The 19,428-nt window shown below is 46.3% G+C and overlaps 1 protein-coding gene across 2 annotated transcripts in view; it reads left to right on the top strand.

Moving 5' to 3' along the window:
- Myo61F (unconventional myosin 61F) overlaps nt 1–19,428 on the top strand; it is a 164,144-nt gene that overhangs the window by 16,613 nt on the left and 128,103 nt on the right. The gene's annotated exons all lie outside the window — the stretch shown is intronic.

Here is a 19,428-nt window from a genome sequence, read left to right as displayed (position 1 = left end):
TAATTTGTGCTCTACTAAGAATAATCGTAATTGTGCTGTGAGCGATGCTCTGGAGACATGCCGGCACATGTTATACAGTTTCTACCACATAGTTTCCTTTTTCTTTACCACCCCTTCCTTGTGTTCTTTTTTGTATTTATTATTGAAGCGACCTCGACCGTTTTTTCACCCGGGCCATATCGGTACGTAATCAAGTAGCCTCTATCCATATAATCATCTTTTTCTTCTTTTTTATATAGAATGGAATGTCGCTTATACTTTCTTTCACGGGAATCAAAACTTGAAGCGTATCATGCGAGAATTGCACGTTAACCGAAGAGGGATAGGTGGAAAATGTACATACTACGTCAGCAACTTACTTTTATTGAGTGTACTGCCCTTTATTCTTTTTAAAGTCTAGGAGTAAATTCTTTTGAAATGCAAAAAGAAAGCAGCTATATAAACAAACGTACCATTTCTTCATATATCGGACAATATATATATATATATATATATATATATATATATATATATATATATATATATATATATATATATATATATATAAATATATATATATAATTTTGGGTGAAGATGTAACCTTATTATTCACAAGAAAATGCATTCTTTCCTAAAGTCGTTGGCCAAAAAAAAAAGTACTAAATCGATAAGCGCATTTCGCGGAATCGTAACGACGACATTGAATTGTGTATATTCCCTTTTCCCGTCGTTTTATTCGTCCACGGTTATAAGCGCCAGTTTTTGTTATTTTAATTTTATTTTCCTCGTTTCCTACCTTCATCGCTCTTGCTTCCGGTTTCGTCATCGCGACCGACACCACGTCCTTGAACCACTTTTTCTCCCTGTGGTGCTATAATGCGATACGCTGCATTATTCACTGCCCGTTCACCGGCGGATAGCCAGTTTTCCTGCAGAAGCATTAATTGCGACGACCAGGAAAAAGGGACGCACGCGGGGCGATTAAGAGGGGCGCGCTGGCCGAGCGCTGTTTCATTTAGTTGGTATTGTAATTGTTCTCCAGTCGATCTTCCGGACTGGAGAAGGAAGAGTGGTTGTGTAGAAAATGACGGCAATGCATACCGTACTAACCCGACTATAATATCCCGCCGTCGCAAAATGCATGACTGAACGCACGCTGAAACTATAGTATACACTGAACACAGACGAAAAAAAAGGAAGAAAAAAAAGAATGTGTTACAATAGATGGCGATGCCACGTCTACATCCTATTTATACACGTCTCACAAGTGCGCGTTGATTTAGGTGCACGTTAGTTAATCCCGTGGTTGGAAGTCCCCCGTTGTATCCTTGCGGCACGCCTGATTACCATGTCGTGGTTTCGGCCTGCAAAGCACTAAGTTATTTTTATATACATATCGAAAGTACTGCTAACATTGCAGTGGTCTGTACGGTAACATAATCAACTGAATAACTACAACACATTACTTACTTCATTACGACAGTTTGTTCAGCAGTGTTTGAGATCGCTGACAGTGTCGCGGCTTCCTCTGCATGCGGTTTCCACCAACGATAAGCATGCATGAATACTCTGCGTTACGGCCATCCAATGTGATCTACACAGTGTGGAGACACAATGTGAAGACACAATGTAAAGACGCAATGTGAAGACACAATGTGAAGACACAATGATGTGAGGACACACTGTAGAATATATCGATGTGACTATATTGTGCTCTATCCGTGGAAACGTTACAGGAGCGCCCTGGCACTATCACTTGAGTATTCATGAAGACTTTAATTCGATTAGCTGAGTTAGGGGGAAAAGGGCGGCCCCTTAGATTGGGCAGTGGGACGTGGACAGGTGGGTGTAATTCTGGCCAAACTGATAGACCGCAGGAAGTAGAAGGAGTCATAGCGTATATAGCTATATAGCCGACTGAAAGAAGGAACAAAGCGCTCCTTCTTCTGGCCAGCTTGGCCGTTCCTTCTTGCGCCTTACCACTCTAAGAAAGCCGCATAAACTCGCCCTATCCTTAACACCAGTGTCTTGCATTGTTTTAGGTGAAGTATCCTTCGGTGGACAAATGTTCCGGTAGTGGAAGGTGCATGCCCACGCCCGGTGTATATGGTCCCCAGTGGTTATACCGGTGCAGAAGGCAGCAAAGTCTTGCCGTTTGAGTAGGGCTGACCTCTATGAGCTCTCTTGCCGTGCATGATGATTTCTAGTGGCGTTCAAATGTCGACAAGGTGAGGGCTGTGCCTTACTGGGGACAAGTATACGCCCGATCAGGAGTTCAACGTGTAGCGATCTGGCTGTTACATCCTTCACTGTCGCAGGCAAGGGACGATATGGCACGTATATATAGGAATAGTGTTCGCCCGAACAAGGTATATATACAGGCCTCTTCATTGCTTCTTTGCCCATTCATATATATGCGATCCCTGGTTCGGACGAAGTAACGGCTCTGGAGCGCAATCGGCTTGCTAATTAAAGACCTCCTGGCAACACCGTCTCAGCACGCGGCATTGCGTCGCCTCGGGCTTTCCTTGAATTCGCGTGCTTCCGGCGACGGCAACACTCGAGCCCCTTTCTCCGAGCTGGCACACCGACGAGGGGACTTGCAGCGTTGGCGGAAGACACGCGTGCGAGGATACGCGGCCGCATGCAGTCGCCAGCACCGGCTGCAGCCGGTCCTCTTATCTTCCGCCCCCACCAGTTCTCGGTCGCTTGTTTCGTAACTCCATGCGGTTTTGGTGCTTGACATTGAAGGCCACTGATGTAGTAGAGTCGGCGTCGACAGTTTAAAGACCGACAGGCCCGAAAAAAGCTTTGAATTACCCAGCAATTCATCGCTTTATCGTACGGTACAAGTTGTAAGCACGTTTTAGAGCAGGCCGCGAATCTGTATTCAAGGCTGCCTGACCAAGGAGGATTTTTCTTGTTTCTCGTGGTCTCTTAAATTTCTGACGATGACTGTAGATTCATAAAAGGTTCATTTGTCTATATACACGTAAATAAAGTTTTTTCATTCCATTCCATTCTATATACACGTTTTCGGTGTTTGTAAACAAACTGTCTCTCACCGAACGGCCAACCCCAGCAGACTTCCGGTGCGGTACTTCCGGCAATGCTTTTTCCGAGGTCTCGGTGGTGTTTTCATGGTGTGTTTGAGTTTTCTGCTCTATTATTTCTCACGCATTTCTTAGGGTGTGTTTGGGGCGACGTCTAGCGGCTACACGAAGGGGCTCGACGTAGCGCACGGCTCGCGTGGCCGACGGGCGCCTTGCAACATATACGTCGTGGCGTTCCGATGAGCGCGGCCCCCTGCTCCGTGTGGCCTGCTCTGAGAGTGGTCGTGCCTATACAAACATAAAAGGCATAAATTGCAGGAGACGTTTGTCGGTGAACTTCATTGAGCCAGTTGGTTCTGCATGCCGACGATGTGGATGCGCTTTGAAGACGCAAACCGGGAATTGACAGCGCACAGCTGTCTTTTTCCTTGTCCGCGTCTTCAAAGCGCATCCACACCGTCGACATGCAGGAGAAGAGTTGCTCGATTCATTGTGAAGCTGTTCAATTCAGCTTTTGGGTTAGAACATTAAACTTTCCTTCTGTTGAACCCCGAACGTATTTGTGCTTTCGTGAGCACGCAACCACAAGATAAAACGCTTATTTCTGCGTTTGTGTCACACCACACTTTTTAAAGAGATCGGCGGCAATCAGAATCACTCGCAGTCTGACGTGTTCGTGTCACTGAGAAATTAGAAAATGCACTGATGTGAGGAGTCAACTGCGACTGCTGGGTCACACGAACTATTATAGTTTACTCGCGAGTAAGCTACTCATGAATCAAACTTTCACGTTGAACTTACCTAAATCCGCAGTCTATGTTCATACCCAAAATATAAGTTAGCTTGAATGCGGCGATGTTCATTAGTGAAAGAAAGACAGGCGATGAGTCATATTTGCTCGCGCAGATAAGAGCCCACTCGACGGCATCACTTAAAAAAAATCAAATGCAACGACAACGAAACGTGGACACCACGACGTACATGTTGTGCAGCGATTCATGTTAAGCGTGGCCGCTCTGTGTCCCGTGTTGTGTAGAACAGTACACATCATTGATATCGCTCAAACTATAGAATGAACAGCTTTGAGATGGCTTTTTAGTGTTAGCTTTCACGTTTTGCTACCCATTTCAGGCGTCAGTATACACTTAATTGTTTGCCACGGGTGGAAGAGGACAGCGACCGGTGTTTTCCTGGTAACCGGGGGCCTTCAAATAGTCTAACGTATGAGTATCGCCTCTGTGCCATTAGTCTGCGCTGAGCTTTACATTGCCTTTGATGAAGTGGGCAGAACAGGCCTACGTGCTTTTAGCGGAAACGCAGTTTTTTGTCGTAATCGCTGCAATACACGCACTCTTTCTATCGTCATCGGTCAGAAAACACCGTTTTGACTAGCGTATAAAATTAATTCAGGCATGTAGACTCTATCCTGACTTGACACAGGTGTGCTCGAGTTGCCATCGCTTCACCGGGATAATTTTATCTGCATAAAACATCTGAACTCAAGCAGCCACGGCCAACAACAAACGCTAAAACCACGCAATAACAAGCTAAACCGGAAGTTTTCAGGGATGATTTTGCGGTGAACGCACAATGTTGCTAGGGAACGGCAGGCTTTGGCGAAACGATCTGTACACCTGAAGGAACTATAGTAAATGCTAGAGACTTCGGAAATAATGTAATAATAACTTTCTCATGCACTGGTGGGTGCTCCTACCATGATTCGGTGATAGAGAATGTAAAATGTAAGAGCAGAGCGAGCAGTATAAGTGCGGCACGTGGCCTACTCGATGGCGGGGAACACTGCTGATGGGAAGCCCGACCTGTAGATGAGTCTCGTGTTAGTTGGCCCTACGAGTCATTTGATCTTAAACGTGTGAACAGCGGTCGGCGTTCTCATCGAACTGTCAAGTATATCCTGTAAAGCCCTGCTATCCATGGGCGGGCTCAACGGTCCTCCATTAAGGGGACAAATGATAGCGAAAGCATCCCCCACTCTCACCCTACACATTGGTCCAGTCTGGTAGATGTGGATGCAAGCATTCAGATGAAGCGATGACGCGGTCTTCCATAGGTTCCCGGCCTTCGGGTGCTAAAGGTGGGAGGTAAACAGTTCTTGGTGTGCAACATCAGGTATCCTCAGTAGCCATTATCGCCGAAAACTTGTGTAACCAAGGCTTGCGGGAGGGAAGAGGACGCAAAGTCTGCCCGATACATGGACAGAGGTGTGCGCGCTACGATGTACTTTCATCCGAGGAATCCGGTGCACGCCTATATGCGTAAGCCATATTAAACAATTGTGGGCAAATCCGACTGAAGAGCTGTGTGAGTAGACATGGCTCCCACCTACGACCATTGGAAAGAAAAATGGGGCACCCCCTCCCGGTACCAGCTGTGGCGCACTGCCTACGCAATTTGCCTTCCCTCTCACTATCACCGTATTTAACCAAATCAACGTCCGTCGCTGCATATACGTGATCGAGCAGGATCCTTCCAATACACAGAACTGGCAAGGTCGCGACGTGAGTCGTCAGTTGACACGGCGCTTTGACTCGACGCACTGATCCGAGCGCACGCATATAAAAGGAGATTCGGCCATGGCCTCGCCTTCAGACCGGCTAAATCGAAGCCATGCAACGACAGCTAAAAGCGCAAGTCCGTCAAGCGGCAAGGCCGTCTCCTGTTGAGTGCTTTCGAAGAAGAGGGAAAAATCATAAGAAAACGAAAAGGCGAGAGAAGGCAGGGCGCACAACACTTCCCGAAAGCGCCGCGGCCGGATCAAAAGGCATAAAAAACAGAACGCGAAGAGAAAAACCTGCGCAACCCCCGCCGAACTCACGGCGAAGTGCACAAGAAAAGGAAAAGCAGGCTCCGCCCGATCGCAGTTATACCGCAAGCTCGTTTTCGTTGAAACTCCGAGACCTTCGTGTGCATCGGGAGCGCATTCAACACCGCCGGCAAGGCCGACGTTTCGAATGGATTAATAATCGGCTTTCTTTCTTTTCTCTTTCTCTCAAACCCAACAATGGGTCGGGCACCTCTGTTAGCTGCGTGAGCTTTTAGAGACCGACCGGTCGGACGGTGCACGCCGCGCCGGAGATGCGATACAGATAGTGCGGGCAAGTGAGCAAAAAGGTGGGAATCCCCTCCTTCGCGAACCGAGACCGTCCGCGGGTGGCGCTGCTGGCGATTGACTCTTCGAGGTCGTGGATCGCACGAGCCGTTATGGGTGAGCACAGACGGCGATAATCGTTCATTGTCCGTGCGCGGTCCGTGTGTGTATAACGCCACGCACCCTGCCGGCAAGCACGGCTTTTTACGGTCGTGACGGGAAACCGAGCGGCGCGATTCTGGCGAGTCTCGGTGGCCGGGGAGTGGCGTCGAATGTGGCGCCACCCCGGTGGGTTGAAGCGTTGTACTGCCCCATCTGAATAAGTAGTATGTCGATGGCAGTGCGTGTGCACTCGGTGCGTTGTAATTGCGGCGTTGCCTGGATCGGCTGTGCCACGGCAAAATGAATGGGTGTGCGCCGCACCGCAGCTAGCGATGTGCTTCTGTACTTACTTGTTGATACTGCGCTAGAAAAGCGGTGGTGGCAGAAGCGTACTAATGTATTAGTACAACAGCACAAGACACGGACAGTTGCGTTTGTTCCGTTGCAGCAATGAACTAAGCATCACCTTCTAGCCCGCCAGCAAATGTTGCACGAGAACACTAATGGCGTCTTCGGCCGGTCGCTTCGACGTGCATGCATTCTGCAGCAGCGCTGTAATTTTCGCGTGGTAAGTGGGTAGTCAAGCTGTGCACTTAATGCATATAAATGAGCTATGGAGTACCTGATAATCGTGATTTGTACTACGTATAGGAGACTACTTATGGTACTCGTAATGAAAGCTTAGTTACGTGAAACGGTCGCTGCACGCAGATGCCACGCAACGTAAAAAAAAAAAAAAAAACTAACACTTTAATGCTTGAATAATGAGAGTTCCAAAGAAAATAAAAATTGTTTTCATTTTCCTGCTTTAAATAGCAATATTTCAATGATTCCACAGCTACTTTATCGAAATGCACCTTTAACGCATGCTTTTATGTATGTCGCGAATTCTCCGCATGCCGCAGAAGCGAGGACCTTGCAATGAAAAATGCACCTCAAGACTACGCAAGATGTCGTGTGCTTCGTCTTGAGTGCGCACACACATCAAATTATTGTATATATAACGTGTGTCAGCCAGGCGAGAAGGCACAAAATGAGCGCTCTTGCACGTGCTTCGCGCTCTCCTCCATCAGCCACAAAACAATTGGTTCTATCTATAGCATAAAATACATCACGCAAGATGGCGCTTTATTTTTCACGCTGAAAGCTACGTTACCCCGTGAGAACTTGGCAGCCGGCATTAAAGTCGGCACACATTCCGTGACATGCCTGCTCGATGTTTTACGACATGTCTCGAATTCGCGGCGTTAGGCATGTAAAGGGTTAACAGCGGCGAAGCAGGCATGCATATGTTAGGAAATTCCTCCTTTTGGCTACCGTATGCGCACTGGCGGTGGTGGGGGGAGAGGGGAGAGGCAGTTGTTTGTTTATAGGTATAGAAAAAGAAAGCCTATCTTCCGCAGCCTGTAAGGACTTCTCGCATTTCCTTATACTGAGACCGGATTAAGATATGAAAGAAAAAGAAGAGAGCAGGGGGTGAATTTTTCAATGGAACATTGGTGAACAAAAGGATGAGGTCAAGGGGAGAGAAGCAGCGTAGACTTTGAAATGACCAGTCCAATGTACCTTATATACTATATGCTACAACCTCACCCCGTTTTAGAGAACACTGATATATCGAATAATCGGTTATAGCGAACAAAGTACGAACATAGGAAATGATTACACGTGATTTCAGTGGCGTTTATCCTTCTTTTAATCTTTCTTGACATTTATTCACTACTTCTGTATACTGTTGGCGTTCGTATGCGCTGTCTCTCATATGAATAATTACGTCGTACGTCTGTATACGTTTGAAAGTCGTCAGATGATTGGTAAAGATGTCGACATACGTGTGAACGGTTGTTGACGTGTCGCGGCGTCTCGACTTCGTTTTGTGCTTTAAGCGTCGAATGCACAGCTTCGACCTCGGCAAAAGAAATATCAGCACCCAGGCACTTCGCATAGAAGCAGCGAAGCTTAAAAGTGTGACCCCAGTGTTCCTAACTGGGATAATTCCGACGATTCATTAAAGCGGCCCTGCAACACTTTTTCAACTATAGCCATAAAATGTATTCACTACAGGAGTTTATTGCCTTATGAGCTCACCACCGCAAAAAAAAAAAAAAAATTGGAATCCATCCAATATGAACGGAGTTACAAATATTTGTCGCACGCTGCATTTGCATTATTTCTTCTTTCGTCCCGACGAATGCGCTGGCGCTAAGCAGGTAGCGATGGCACAGGGAAGGGGGGGGGGGGGGAGTGTGTCACGTGCGTCTGGTAAGCTTAAGCATGTTTCTCTTTTTTTCTTCGAATATGTGGCTTCAAGTGCGTTCTCGCGTGCACGCATGACAAGTCGCGGCCTCCCGCGGCGGCACCAGCAACGACCGAGCACGTCATGCTCGAATCAGCCAATGGCTGATACTTGGCCAGTGACGCAGTGATTTTTGATCCTGCATCTTCACTTGTCGAGAGAAGGAAAATCGATTTTCACCAGGCTTTGGAAAATTGTTCTAAATTCCAGGCGGCGTGCAGCGCTATAATACTTGGCTCTCGTGTTCACCTTAGCCTCGACTACCCATCGGCCGCGTTTTCAGACCATGCATGCTTAAAAAAAAAAAGCATTGCAGGGCTGGTTCTTGCTAACCATGTGTTTCCTTCGTCATCTTCCTTTAGTACACTAGTGATTAGCACTGGTATTCTCTTCATTTTTATGGCACATGCATTTTTTTTGTCACGGGCGACTTCTCAATTTTTAATTAACTTGTGGATTCAAACTTGTCCAATTTCTGTTGCACATACGCTCTAGTTGCCGCGAGCATGGGGCGGATGAATTTCGGCTGCGCCTTGCCGTTTATACAGCCTTGCTTAGGAAAAAAAAAAATCACCGACGTTACAGTACTGCCTTACGTAAATTCTGAGCTCAGGTTCACATTCGGACAAGGCGAACTGTGTTTGAAGTTTTGGCTTCCAGCAAGGTATCCACTACGCCATAAATGATAATTTTTGTGAAGGAGGACTCACTACTCCACCGTTCGTCGTTCTGGGGATAAGCGAGGCACCGGCTACACATCTGTAAGATATTGTGTACACTTTGTTGAAGTTGCGTGTGGCTGATGACAATGAAGAATTATGGCAGATCACTTTGCAGTGAGCCTGGAAGCATTAAACTGCGCACTTTTTGCGCATGTAGCATTGTGTGATGACCGGTAGTTATTTTACTCTTGTAGCACGCCAGATTGAAGCGATTCCTTGCCCAACATCCCGCCTGTGTAGTGTCTTTTTTTTTGTTTTTGCAAATGAGTTCAGAACACCGATATGGCACTCGAATGTATCCGAATGGCTATTCACTCAAATGATGTTTACGAAGAACTCGACTTTGGGTCGGACTGGTATACCCCATCTTGGAGAGGTGCTTATAGCCTCGCCACTTTTCTTGTGCAGCACATTATGAAGAACTCTCCTTGGATTATAAGACTTTAGCTTTCGAGTTTCTTTCTCAGCAGTGCTCGTACGCTGATTTTCGCTATGAAACTGCAACAGTGCAACTCTATGCGACAATGTGTGCTATTTTAATACGCATTCTAATAAATATCATGATAGAAAGACGATGTGGCTCTGTGGTAGAATACTCGAATGCCACGCAGAGGGCTCAGGTTCAAGTCCTATTCAATCCCGAGTATATTTCTTTCTTATTTTTTATTTTTTTCTTCATATCTATTGGCTACGCCGCCGACAGTAACGCAGACGACGACGTCACTAAACGCAGGAACGGATGTATGAGAGGTGCGCTCTATAAGAACAAAGCGCATACTGCAGGAGACGAATGGGCGAAGGGTGTACAGGCTGGATCGCACAGTGACAATGGTATTAAATGAAAGGTCAATTCACGTGCCCCCTGACGAAAGACCCGAGGAAGTGGAGTCTTCCGATCGGCGTGACTTTGCACAATGCTTAAGAAAGCCCGAAACGAGAGAGAGAGAGAGCACTGAATAATATGCGTAGCGAGTGAAATATAAAAGTGCACCACCGCTACAGAATGCCGTTCCCGAAGAAGTATTCACGATAGCATCTGGAGCTACAGTTGACCTTGAGGTGCTTCGCAGTGCCGGACAGCTAGGCGTGGTGCTGCAATATATGCAGCGTGTGCCCCAGAGACTTTTTTTTTTTCTCGCCTTTTTGAGTTGGATTATCACGTTTACCGCGAAAGTGCTATACAGGGAAGGAAAAACACAGAGCGCATTCACATTTTATTTCTTTTCTTCACTGACAATGAACTTTCTACGAGAAAGTGGGGTCAATATAGAAGCGACCATGCTGCTAAGTGAGCGCACCACTTGTGCAAATCTTTCTATCTTTATATGTAATTTACCATCTCTTTCTTTCTCTGTCTACTTCTTTGTCTCAAATTTTTTTTTCGTTTCTATTTATTTACTCATTTCTCTTTCTGTCTCGTTCTCTGTTTTTTAAATCTTTTTTTCATGTCTGTTTCTTTCTATCTCTGGCTGTGTCATTTCTTAAATGTCTCATCAAGCGCACCGGTTTCGATCGAGGTAACCACACAGGCAACATAGCCGATGCAGTAACCACCCTTGCGGGTGCTGAATTGTGACCCAGCACCTGGAGTCAGTGTCGTAGCCAGGGGGGGATGGGGGGGGGGATATTGTGGTTCAAACTTACCCAGAATTTAAAAATTTTTGCTTGCGTATATATGCACGCTTACGTAGAAATGCGCGCACGAACATACATAAGGCATTGTTGATGCTCCCCCCCCCCCCCAAAAAAAAAATCTAGCTACGCCCCTGCTTCGAGTAGCATGTCAGGTGAATAGGTAGGCCAACATCTTCCAGCTCTTCGTTGAAACAATTCTCTCTCTCTCTCTCTCAAAAAAAAAAAACGTGAAAACTTACAAATGGCGTCAACGGCGTCAACATGCGTGATGCAAAAAAAAAAAAAGAAAATCACCATGTGATAGCGTCCTCACACGACGTCACAATTCGCTAAAATTCGCGACATAATCGTGGCGTATTATTATGACGCATAAAAAGCTTACCCAGAAGAACAAATAACCGAGGTTCCTTACCATGGAGTAAACTCCTCTATTCTCTCACTCTATTTAGCTTCTGCGCCTCTTCGCGTGTGGGGCATGCAACTGTAACTAGACACGGAACTCATTCAAAGAGTGCTGCTGCGACTCGGTAATTGCTATACCTACCTCCTCACGGCCCGCCTTTCGCGGTCAGGCAGCGACATCACCACCTTGTTCTGCCCGGGACCGCCATACTTATTTAGCTAACAGCTAGCCCCGCGGGCGCATTTGTCACGACGTATAGCTTCTTTTCGTGTTCTTCGTTCATGTCCTAGTTTCGCACCTTATGAAAGGGACTTCGAGTAACCCGCATTATGTCTGCACTTGTCGTCCAATTATGTCCCCAACCATTGTGCCACGTCGTCTCTTGTATACGGACCACCGGAGGTCGCGTGGTCAGGCACCTTGATTGGTGGTGACCCTCGGGGGCAGCCACTTACGTACTTACCTGCCGGGCCGCGTCCAACAAAGGAACACTCTGTGACCCGGTTTACGGCGCACCCTCTGACACCGAGTGCGCGTTCATAGACGCACAGCGAGGTCACCTTAAAAGTGCCCTTCGTTGCACTCCAGTAGCTGGCTGGTGTGTGTCCGTGTCTATAGCGTGATCTTTGCTGCGTGGCGAGGTTCCCTAATTGCCGTTTCTTTTTTTTCTTAGACTGTTCAACTATAAGGGGAAGAAAAAAATATCTCTCGCTTGTTATGAAAATAATTTTTTTTCGTAGTGTGAAAGAATAGTTTAGTTATGCGAGAAAAATGGTTTTTCTCTTTGTTGACCCTCTAAGAAAGCTTCGGTGTAAGAAAAAGCCAGGAACTTCTGGCGATGTCGTACTGAGTAGATTAAAAGAAAACAAGTTACGCCCCCAACCGCCTCGCTATTCTCACCATTTTTCTGCGATTTTCTATGTCCTCGAGAGGTAGGATGCATGACCTTCATTTGCAAGGGACACTGACGTCCCCGGTGGTGGACCCGAAATGCAACGCGATAAAACTAAGTAAACGTATTCAACGGCCCTACGCCATGTAAACAAAAGAAGCAACAACAACAAAAACGAAAGGCAAGCAAGCTTGAGGCTAACGTCACACATATTTAGCAGGATTTCTGCACCTGCTCCGCAAGGAATCGAATTCCTCGAATCGTGATAGACGCCTTGTTGCGTGTGTTCGCTTGGACGACCTTGTTGGACGCCATTGTTGTGTAGTTACTTGATAGCGTAGAGTGTATTATTGCAATCTGCGTAAGATTGCGAGTATTTATATGCTATATGGACACAATTTATAAATATTTAGATCGCGTCTAGTGTATGTATGAAGTGTGCAGACAGACAGACAGACAGACGGACGGACGGACGGACGGACAGACAGACAGACAGACAGACAGACAGACGGACAGACAGACGGACAGACGGACAGACAGACGGACAGACAGACGGACAGACAGACGGACAGACAGACAGACGGACGGACGGACGGACGGACGGACGGACGGACAGACGGACAGGAAGGGAGGGAGGGAGGGAGGGAGGGAACTGTATTAAGGTCCTGAGGAGGCAACCAGTGCAGTCCTATACAGAGGACTCTTGGCTTGCTGTCGGCTAATCCCATGTTGCAGCCGGGAGGCCACGCCTCTCTGCTCGCTCAAGGGTCCTCTGAACTGCCTTGGACTCCAGTTTGAAGCTCGTGATGGCCTTCTCCCAGTCCTCTCTCTTGTTGAAGTCCTGTAACAAATTCCACGGATGAAAGTCATAAGTATTTAGCGCGTAAGCGCCTTTACTGTTTGCATGCCTTGGTTCAGCAAACTTTCCACTTGTCGAGCTGTCTTCGCCCGTATAGAACTGAATGACACGCCGGACGTGATGAGCCGGCTGGGACACGGTCACGCACGGTGGCTCAAAAACAACAACAAAAAACTACAGGAGGTTGAAAGAAGATGAATGGGAAAGGAAGGGGGTGACAGCGCAAAGACAATACGAGGTCGGCCGCGCGTGTTTGTCCTTCCAAGGTGTGCGTGTGGGCGCGCCTGCGTCAATTCTTGCGGCGAGGAGCAGCGGCGAGCAATAGGCGTCTCCAGCAATCGCGTTCGGTGCCGCGACGCAAGGCTCGTTCACGGAAGGACCGTGCCTCGTTGCACGGTCGAGATGTTTACGGCACAGAAAAAAAAAAAAAGAAAGAAAACCTGCCCGAAAGTGAACTCACAACGGACAATGCATTGGTTAACAACTGAAATTTTATTGAAGCAAAGAGCAGAATATAAAGATAGGTTAAAACGAAATAACAATACAAAACATGGAAAGAGCAGCAAGATCATGAAATGTAAATCATGCCATTCATGACATACATGTTATGATTTTCATGCTATGACTAGTCCGTTTGTTCGTCCTACAGTCATGTTATGTCATGTATACCAAGTTTCCTATTAATACCATTACCCAAACATGGAAACGATTGCCTCTACATCATTTGTGACGGTGACGCAGATCGCAAGTTCTGCTTTAGTCAAAGCAGCTCTGCAAAAAGACCTTATGCAGGTTGATTGATTGATTGATTGATTGATTGATATGTGGGGTTTAACGTCCCAAAACCACCATATGGTTATGAGAGACGCCGTAGTGGAGGACTCCGGAAATTTCGACCAGCTGAGGTTTTTTAACGTGCACCCAAATCTGAGCACACGGGCCTACAACATTTCCGCCTCCATCGGAAATGCAGCCGCCGCAGCCGGGATTCGATCCCGCGACCTGCGGGTCAGCAGCCGAGTAACTTAGCCACTAGAAAGACCTTATGCAGGTATAATGTCGGTGCGGCGTGAATTGTGCTTGTAGCGCTGTACGTCTAAATTCTTTTTTAACAGAGCAGCAAACGCTACGTATATGTACTCCTGTGATACGGGCGTCATGTCGGGCTAACGTCAGTTGTGGTTCCAGTGTTGGCTCCGCTTCTATAGCAGCCTAATAAACATTAGATTTGTATTCCTATGATTCATCAAGCGTTGCTCTACCCCCGAAGAATACGTCCAACGATGGTTACGTACGATATTTACATCGTCGCCCCGTAGCGTTCACTAAGTTTAGATAATACAGACATGTGTGCTCTAACGTGAATGTCCATACTACGTCAGACCGCGAGTTGCCATATAAACGTCAGTGTGATCGGCAGGCCCGGTGAGCCCGAGACGTGCACAATACCTATATATATATATATATATATATATATATATATATATATATATATATATATATATATATATATATATATATATATATATATATATATATGAAGGTCGACCCACCACGCAACACTGGGCTCAACACCAGAAAAACAAAAACAAAAACAAATGCACCATGAAACTGCAGGCTATCTGGTTCGTATGAAACCGATTTCAACAAGGCGTGGGATCTACCCAATTTTTTTTCACAGGCAGATTTCAAAAAACGCACGGGCCCTACCGTAGAGGAACTACGAACTTACCCTTTAAGAAGTGAGGAGAAATTACCTCTGGCTTTCGAGTCGACTGAACGGAGATAGACATTGTACTCGACATTCACCAACCCGCAAAGCAGTTGCGCCGTGCAGTACTGCGAACGTGTAGGAGTGAGCCGCGGACTGCACGCGCGTTTGCTTGCACGAGCGAGGGATGGAGTCAGAAATTCATTTCGGGGAAGGTGGTGAGGAGGTTTCAGTCAACTTGTCCGCGTGCTTATATATGCAAAATTAAAAAAAATTCTAAAGGGGTTCGAGCACTCCTTCCTTGCCCGTCACGCTTTTACACCACCTCTGTGATCGGCTCACCACTTTTACTAAGTGACATAGTGTTGTGATGACGTCATCAGGTGAAGTCACAATATACGACGCTATGATGACGTTGTAAATTTAGGCGATCTGTGGCATCGTTATAACGTCATATGCATGCCGTCATCACATGATGATTTTTCGCACCGCTCGCGTTGACGGCGCCGACGATGGACGCTGACGCTGCCGATGGTCACTTTAAGAAATCCTCGCATCCTAGCTAAGGCGTAGTTTGAGCTAAGCGTAGTTTGGAGCCGTCAGCACCTTTAACACGAACACTTCGATGCGTGGCCAGGGCTAGTTTGGTTGATGCCAACCGCGAAGATCTGGCCGCTTTTGCCGAGATAATACCTGGGATAGTCTTCGATAGTATGTCGGCATGTATGGTTAGCATCCGGGCAACAGAAGCCAAACGTACGTTGCGTCAGCGTCAGTCAAACTGCTGCAGGACACGCAGCAGAGCATTCGCGTTAAAGGTACAGAGGGTTGTACTAGTACAGTCTGTTATAGTTGCTGATATTCATAAAGCAGACAAACCCTGACGAACGTGCTGTAACGGCCCTCAGCCAGTGAAGAGATTGCCGGCGATCAGACAACGCGGCGTCTATGTCTTGCGAGCGAAAGCGCAACTCGTGCAAAGCCGGTCTCGGATGCCTGCACGCTTCTCGAATGACGCGACTCGGTTTTTATCGGCGCTCGCACCGCGAAAGCACGCAGGGCCGACGCGTAACGAGGCGAGCTCGCGCGTTGTTTGTCGCATTCCCCCGCGTCGAGCCTTCACTCGATCACCTGTGCGGATATTCTTATACCCGGCAGCTTTTTATTTTATCGCTTGATGCATTGTCACCTGTGTATATGCTGCAAGACGAAAAATGGCCATGAAATCATTCATGATAACCACTGCGCGCTGAACTGTGTTCAGGTAATCGGTATTATTAAGTTATATCAGTACATATAAAACTTGTGATTCTTGTCATAAGCGCGCACACGGGTGGATTGATTGACTTTTTATTTATTGATTGATAACAAAGCTACGCGAGATGTCTCTACAATTACTGCGTTATAAGTGACTTTTGAAGGGGGAAAACGAAGAAATAAGCGCAGTTCTGCTACTGCTTCTCTCTCTCTCTCACAATGGAAGAAACCTCCACAGTTCTGCGCAGGGGATGGGGGTAAGGAGGGATTAAAAAATGATATGGAGGAACTAAAGGCATGGAGATAAAGAGAGGAGCAGAAAGAGAGAGAGCGGCGCAGGGACAGCCACATACGGAAGTAAGGAGAAGATAGGAAAGATGGACACGGTCGCACAAGTCCGAGGACGAGGCACCACTCAGCGAGAGCTCTTGTCGGCGTCAGGAATTGTTCCTTCTTTTTATATCTTCTCAGGCGTCTCAAAGCTTTTTTCTCCGGTTTATAATGCGGTTTTCTGACAAAATGTCGTCTGCTAGAAAGTGATCATCATCTTCATCATCATCTTTTGATTCTATGTTTTTTTACAGCGAGAATTTTTAGTTAGAAATAGTGGTGAAATAACGAAATGTGAAATAGTGATGAAATAAAGGACACTTTAAGAACGAATCGACTAAGATCAGACCCCTAAAAAATCGAAGTCACACAGACCAGTGAAGTGCTCCGTAGCTAACTTTATAGGCTTTAAAAACTACAGCCGGTTATCTTGATGTCCTTCCTCTCTTTCAAGACTTATTGCGGCATTTTGGTACTCAACTAAAACGTCATTAGACATTCACGGCATGACGATAGAACCTGATTTCTCTTAACTACGAGTACTCACGTGATGCACGATGTGGAACGCTGTGCCACGTAAATTTTGCGAATTTATCACCATGCGGGTAGTCGTAAATCAGCATTATACCGCGTGATTGATTGATTACAGTTCAACCTCGTTATAACGAACAGAGATGTAGCTTCCAATCAGTCATATGAAATTTATTAGGAACATTGGGTGGCAACGCATCACTTCAATTATATTTCTTATCTTTGAAACGAAGCAGAAAACGCGAGTTCCTTTCGGCTACAACGAAGAAGTATTCAGTTGAGCGATGCTAAAAAACTCAAAAGGCACCACAAAAAAGCAAAACACTTATCGCAAGTCTATTCATAACCATGTGATGGAAAATAAGACTGTAACATTAAACATTTCGATAAAAATATGGTCACACCCTTTTTCAAGTAAGTTTGAACGCAAGCCTGTTTTGTCAAACAAACTTCGTTCTGTTGTGATTTCGCCATTTTATGCTGTGGTCTATTTAGTTTGACATGCCACAGAGAGACAGGCAAATATTAGCTCAATTATGGGTGTGAAGCCTAGATTGATTCCTCTTCGTATCCAGGATTTTCGAGCGAGTCCGATTGCCAATTAGTTAGCGTCGATTCCTATGTCTATTCTTACTACGAACCTCGGATGTAACGAACTACGTTACGGTCCCAATGCTACTTCGCTATAACGAGATTCGACCGTTTACATAAGCACGGGGCGCTTATTTTCCTTAACCACTCGGCTTGTCAAACAAACTAAGCTACTACAACCGATTCTCGCTTCCAGCCCCGCCGCGGTGGTCTAGTGGCTAAGGTACTCGGCTGCTGACCCGCAGGTCGCGGGTTCGATTCCCGGCTGTGGCGGCTGCATTTCCGATGGAGGCGGAAATGTTGTAGGCCCGTGTGCTCAGATTTGGGTGCACGTTAAAGAACCCCAGGTAGTCGAAATTTCCGGAGCCCTCCACTACGGCGTCTCTCATAATCATACGGTGGTTTTAGGACGTTAGACCCCACATATCAATCAATCAATCAACCGATTCTCGCTTCCATTCGTGTTTCTGCTTCCTGACGGCACCGAGATAATGCAAAACGTAAAAAAGATTTAAAAAAAAGTATAGCAAGAAAAAAATCAGCTAAGCGCGTCTGTCACCAGCGCTGTTCAGATGAACTGACACGCATCGTCAGCTCGAACGTGTCAACATATAACAGCGTAGACGCATCTCGGGCTGCTAAGCGCACGAATTCCAACCCGGCGCAGCTCACCGAGTGTTCGGTCTCTGCCCTCAGGACCGTGTGACGCACGTCACACGCGTCGGTGTCATCGAAGTCGCGCTTTCGCGGGTAACGTTTCTGTTGTTATTCTTCCTCCTTTCTCTCAACCTTCACCGGAGCTCGCACCCCCACCCCCCACCCCCTTTCTTCACCCTATTTAAGCACTGCAGGGGCAAACCAGAGAGTCAGAAAAGTGAGACAGCGGTTCGGGCTGAAAGAATGAAATTTCCTGACATTGCGTTAAATGCTTGCCGCATGTATATACTCCATGGCTCGTGTTGCACAGGATGCATTGAACGACGCTGGGCACACACAGGAGAGGCGTTTCGCTGGATGGTGACAGCCACAGCAGAAGTGCTTTCGACAAAGCTTGGGACATGACGTGACTGCCATAAAGGCGTTGGCATGGTTTAACTACTGACTATACAGTTATTACCGAGACAGTCTTTTGAATAATAATAATATTAATAATAATAATAATAATAATAATAATAATAATAATAATAATAATAATAATAATAATAATAATAATAATAATAATAATAATAATAATAATAATAATAAGAAATTATATTATTATTATTATTATTATTATTATTATTATTATTATTATTATTATTATTATTATTACACCATCTTCCACTAAAGGCAACCATGAGTAACATGCGAAGCAGCGCATCGGTCAACTTAAAGTTCCATTCATCACGGGCACCTTGCCCGATGTTAACCGTTAAAGCGTCCTCGCATGTGGAGCACACCCAAGGAGCCGCACCACGAATTTACTGTAGTTCCTGTGGCTGCTACTTCGTCCCGAACTCTTCTTGGAGCACGCCATGCGGAACACGTGTGTTCATTGCGCGTCTGCAGGGTCTCGTTCCCCGACGCCATCACGTGATTGCTGAAAGAGTGTGAGGGTATACATAAAGTAAGGGGGAGAGGCCACAGCCTGTTACACCATAGAGTTTCCTAATGTACACTATAGAGGGAACTCTGGCGCTATAGTGTCTATGGGAGCTGCAACGCACGGCGCTTCAGCGAGCATGCATGGGAATGGTGGGTAGTTCACACATTTGTCTAATAAATTTGTCTAAATCTTCGTACTTCTGCCTCCGTGTGTGTTCGTGTGGCTTATAGCTGTTTTTCCCATGAAAAATAAATTAGCGAATGTTCAGCGGTTGCGCTTCACCATCTTATTCTTTTCGACGTATACCTTTCCAAATCGGGTCACGAAGTTCAGAAGGGTTGAATTTTTCTTTCAAAACAAAACCGAAACACAG

The sequence above is a fragment of the Rhipicephalus microplus genome, chromosome 3 (assembly GCF_043290135.1).
Source record: "Rhipicephalus microplus isolate Deutch F79 chromosome 3, USDA_Rmic, whole genome shotgun sequence".
Taxonomy (NCBI): domain Eukaryota; kingdom Metazoa; phylum Arthropoda; class Arachnida; order Ixodida; family Ixodidae; genus Rhipicephalus; species Rhipicephalus microplus.
The sequence above is the reverse complement of the archived record's forward strand: the minus strand, read 5'-3'. Positions and strand labels throughout refer to the sequence as shown.